Below are 5,000 nucleotides of genomic sequence, written 5' to 3' on the forward strand. Positions count from 1 at the left end.
AGCTAGCCCTTGCCCACCAGGCTCCTGTCGTCTCCCACATCCCCACACAGGCCAACTGCAAGACCTCCCCCTGCTTCATAGGGCTGCAGCCTGCATTCTCTCATCCTTCCACATTCCTCCACGCCTCCATTTCGGAATGGCAGGCAGTGACCAGTGGGGTACCGCAGGGATCAGTACTGGGACCGCAGCTTTTTACAATATATGTTCATGATATAGAAGATGCTATTAGCAATAACATTAGCAAATTTGCTGATGATACTGAGCTGGGTGGCAGGGTGAAATGTGATGAGGATGTTAGGAGATTACCGGGTGACCTGGACAAGTTAGGTGAGTGGTCAGATGCATGGCAGATGCACTTTAATGTGGATAAATGGATGCTTATCCACTTTGGTGGCAAGAACACGAAGGCAGATTACTACCTAAATGGAATCAATTTCGGTCAAGGGACAGTACCGAGAGATCTGGGGGTTCTTGTACACCACTCAATGAAGGTAAGCATGCAGGTACAGCAGGTAGTGAAGAAGGCTAATAGCATGCTGGCCTTCATAACAAGAGGGATCGAGTACAGAAGCAAAGAGGTTCTTCTGCAGGTGTACAGGGCCCTGGTGAGACCACACCTGGAGTACTGTGTGCAGTTCTGGTCTCCAAATTTGAGGAGAGACATTCCGGCTATTGAGGGAGTGCAGCGTAGGTTGACGAGGTCAATTCCTGGAATGGCGGGATTACCTTACACTGAAAGACTGGAGCGACTGGGCTCGTGTACCCTTGAGTTTAGAAGACTGAGAGGGGATCTGGTTGAGACATATAAGATTATCAAAGGATTGGACACTCTGGCGGCAGGAAACGTGAGTGCCGAAACAGAGGACACAGCTTAAAAATACGGGGTAGACCGTTTAGGACAGAGATGAGGAGAAACGTCTTCACCCAGAAAGTGGTGGCTGTGTGGAATGCTCTGCCCCAGAGGGCAGTGGAGGCCCAGTCTCTGGATTCATTGAAGAAAGAGTTGGACAGAGCTCTCAAGGATAGTGGAATCAAGGCTTATGGAGATAAGGCAGGAACAGGATACTGATTAAGGATGATCAGCCATGATCATATTGAATGGTGGTGCAGGCTCCAAGGGCAGAATGGCCAACTCCTGCACCTATTGTCTATTGCCCTCCTTTCCTGACTGCCAGCCGCAGACAGCGTGCAGCCCCAATCCCTTTCTTTCCCTCTTTCTTGCTGATTTTGGCAGCGCTCCGCTCTCCTCCCCTCCCTGTCTCCTGCCTGCAGCGGCAGCAAAAATAACCTGTCGCTGCATTGCGTGCGTGGCCCAACACGAGTGCAGAGGGGTGACTTGAGCAGCCCCTGCTGGCGGAAAAAGCCTACAGCACCTGGTATTCCCAGGCGGTCTCCCATCCAAGTACTAACCAGGCCTGAGTCTGCTTAGCTTCCGAGATCAGACGAGATCAGGTGTTTTCAGACTAGTATGGCCGTAGGCACTTGCCCCTGCCTTTTCTCCCCACTTCAAGGCGTGCTGGCCAGCCACATTTTCTTTGCTGCTCTTTCTCTTGATCCCCTTTGTTTTTTTTTTCTCTCTTTTCTCTTTGCTCTTCCTCCTCCGTGCGTGCTTCCCTCCCTCCCTCCCTCCCTCCAGCTAGCCCTTGCCCACCAGGCTCCTGTCGTCTCCCACATCCCCACACAGGCCAACTGCAAGACCTCCCCCTGCTTCATAGGGCTGCAGCCTGCATTCTCTCATCCTTCCACACTCCTCCACGCCTCCATTTCGGAATGGCAGGCAGTGACCAGTGAGGTACCGCAGGGATCAGTACTGGGACCGCAGCTTTTTACAATATATGTTCATGATATAGAAGATGCTATTAGCAATAACATTAGCAAATTTGCTGATGATACTGAGCTGGGTGGCAGGGTGAAATGTGATGAGGATGTTAGGAGATTACCGGGTGACCTGGACAAGTTAGGTGAGTGGTCAGATGCATGGCAGATGCACTTTAATGTGGATAAATGGATGCTTATCCACTTTGGTGGCAAGAACACGAAGGCAGATTACTACCTAAATGGAATCAATTTCGGTCAAGGGACAGTACCGAGAGATCTGGGGGTTCTTGTACACCACTCAATGAAGGTAAGCATGCAGGTACAGCAGGTAGTGAAGAAGGCTAATAGCATGCTGGCCTTCATAACAAGAGGGATCGAGTACAGAAGCAAAGAGGTTCTTCTGCAGGTGTACAGGGCCCTGGTGAGACCACACCTGGAGTACTGTGTGCAGTTCTGGTCTCCAAATTTGAGGAGAGACATTCCGGCTATTGAGGGAGTGCAGCGTAGGTTGACGAGGTCAATTCCTGGAATGGCGGGATTACCTTACACTGAAAGACTGGAGCGACTGGGCTCGTGTACCCTTGAGTTTAGAAGACTGAGAGGGGATCTGGTTGAGACATATAAGATTATCAAAGGATTGGACACTCTGGCGGCAGGAAACGTGAGTGCCGAAACAGAGGACACAGCTTAAAAATACGGGGTAGACGGTTTAGGACAGAGATGAGGAGAAACGTCTTCACCCAGAGAGTGGTGGCTGTGTGGAATGCTCTGCCCCAGAGGGCAGTGGAGGCCCAGTCTCTGGATTCATTGAAGAAAGAGTTGGACAGAGCTCTCAAGGATAGTGGAATCAAGGCTTATGGAGATAAGGCAGGAACAGGATACTGATTAAGGATGATCAGCCATGATCATATTGAATGGTGGTGCAGGCTCCAAGGGCAGAATGGCCAACTCCTGCACCTATTGTCTATTGCCCTCCTTTCCTGACTGCCAGCCGCAGACAGCGTGCAGCCCCAATCCCTTTCTTTCCCTCTTTCTTGCTGATTTTGGCAGCGCTCCGCTCTCCTCCCCTCCCTGTCTCCTGCCTGCAGCGGCAGCAAAAATAACCTGTCGCTGCATTGCGTGCGTGGCCCAACACGAGTGCAGAGGGGTGACTTGAGCAGCCCCTGCTGGCGGAAAAAGCCTACAGCACCTGGTATTCCCAGGCCTTATCCCATCCAAGTACTAACCAGGCCTGAGTCTGCTTAGCTTCCGAGATCAGACGAGATCGGGCGTTTTCAGACTAGTATGGCCGTAGGCACTGGCCCCTGCCTTTTCTCCCCACTTCAAGGCGTGCTGGCCAGCCACATTTTCTTTGCTGCTCTTTCTCTTGATCCCCTTTGTTTTTTTTCTCTCTTTTCTCTTTGCTCTTCCTCCTCCGTGCGTGCTTCCCTCACTCCCTCCCTCCCTCCAGCTAGCCCTTGCCCACCAGGCTCCTGTCGTCTCCCACATCCCCACACAGGCCAACTGCAAGACCTCCCCCTGCTTCATAGGGCTGCAGCCTGCATTCTCTCATCCTTCCACATTCCTCCACGCCTCCATTTCGGAATGGCAGGCAGTGACCAGTGGGGTACCGCAGGGATCAGTACTGGGACCGCAGCTTTTTACAATATATGTTCATGATATAGAAGATGCTATTAGCAATAACATTAGCAAATTTGCTGATGATACTGAGCTGGGTGGCAGGGTGAAATGTGATGAGGATGTTAGGAGATTACCGGGTGACCTGGACAAGTTAGGTGAGTGGTCAGATGCATGGCAGATGCACTTTAATGTGGATAAATGGATGCTTATCCACTTTGGTGGCAAGAACACGAAGGCAGATTACTACCTAAATGGAATCAATTTCGGTCAAGGGACAGTACCGAGAGATCTGGGGGTTCTTGTACACCACTCAATGAAGGTAAGCATGCAGGTACAGCAGGTAGTGAAGAAGGCTAATAGCATGCTGGCCTTCATAACAAGAGGGATCGAGTACAGAAGCAAAGAGGTTCTTCTGCAGGTGTACAGGGCCCTGGTGAGACCACACCTGGAGTACTGTGTGCAGTTCTGGTCTGCAAATTTGAGGAGAGACATTCCGGCTATTGAGGGAGTGCAGCGTAGGTTGACGAGGTCAATTCCTGGAATGGCGGGATTACCTTACACTGAAAGACTGGAGCGACTGGGCTCGTGTACCCTTGAGTTTAGAAGACTGAGAGGGGATCTGGTTGAGACATATAAGATTATCAAAGGATTGGACACTCTGGCGGCAGGAAACGTGAGTGCCGAAACAGAGGACACAGCTTAAAAATACGGGGTAGACCGTTTAGGACAGAGATGAGGAGAAACGTCTTCACCCAGAGAGTGGTGGCTGTGTGGAATGCTCTGCCCCAGAGGGCAGTGGAGGCCCAGTCTCTGGATTCATTGAAGAAAGAGTTGGACAGAGCTCTCAAGGATAGTGGAATCAAGGCTTATGGAGATAAGGCAGGAACAGGATACTGATTAAGGATGATCAGCCATGATCATATTGAATGGTGGTGCAGGCTCCAAGGGCAGAATGGCCAACTCCTGCACCTATTGTCTATTGCCCTCCTTTCCTGACTGCCAGCCGCAGACAGCGTGCAGCCCCAATCCCTTTCTTTCCCTCTTTCTTGCTGATTTTGGCAGCGCTCCGCTCTCCTCCCCTCCCTGTCTCCTGCCTGCAGCGGCAGCAAAAATAACCTGTCGCTGCATTGCGTGCGTGGCCCAACACGAGTGCAGAGGGGTGACTTGAGCAGCCCCTGCTGGCGGAAAAAGCCTACTGCACCTGGTATTCCCAGGCGGTCTCCCATCCAAGTACTAACCAGGCCTGAGTCTGCTTAGCTTCCGAGATCAGACGAGATCAGGCGTTTTCAGACTAGTATGGCCATAGGCGCTGGCCCCTGCCTTTTCTCCCCACTTCAAGGCGTGCTGGCCAGCCACATTTTCTTTGCTGCTCTTTCTCTTGATCCCCTTTGTTTTTTTTTTCTCTCTTTTCTCTTTGCTCTTCCTCCTCCGTGCGTGCTTCCCTCCCTCCCTCCAGCTAGCCCTTGCCCACCAGGCTCCTGTCGTCTCCCACATCCCCACACAGGCCAACTGCAAGACCTCCCCCTGCTTCATAGGGCTGCAGCCTGCATTCTCTCATCCTT

At 51.7% G+C, this 5,000-nt stretch overlaps 3 non-coding genes across 3 annotated transcripts; all 3 read right to left on the bottom strand.

The window, feature by feature from the left end:
* Positions 1-1,361: 1,361 nt before the first annotated feature.
* LOC140469404 (5S ribosomal RNA) lies at positions 1,362-1,480 on the bottom strand. The gene has a single exon (XR_011956093.1). It is a non-coding gene; the product is annotated as a 5S ribosomal RNA (ribosomal RNA).
* Positions 1,481-2,995: 1,515 nt separating this feature from the next.
* On the bottom strand, positions 2,996-3,114 carry LOC140470759 (5S ribosomal RNA). The gene has a single exon (XR_011956658.1). It is a non-coding gene; the product is annotated as a 5S ribosomal RNA (ribosomal RNA).
* A 1,513-nt stretch (positions 3,115-4,627) lies between these two features.
* LOC140468710 (5S ribosomal RNA) lies at positions 4,628-4,746 on the bottom strand. The gene has a single exon (XR_011955814.1). It is a non-coding gene; the product is annotated as a 5S ribosomal RNA (ribosomal RNA).
* Positions 4,747-5,000: the final 254 nt, after the last annotated feature.

Source organism: Chiloscyllium punctatum, chromosome 3 (assembly GCF_047496795.1).
Source record: "Chiloscyllium punctatum isolate Juve2018m chromosome 3, sChiPun1.3, whole genome shotgun sequence".
Classification (NCBI taxonomy): Eukaryota; Metazoa; Chordata; class Chondrichthyes; order Orectolobiformes; family Hemiscylliidae; genus Chiloscyllium; species Chiloscyllium punctatum.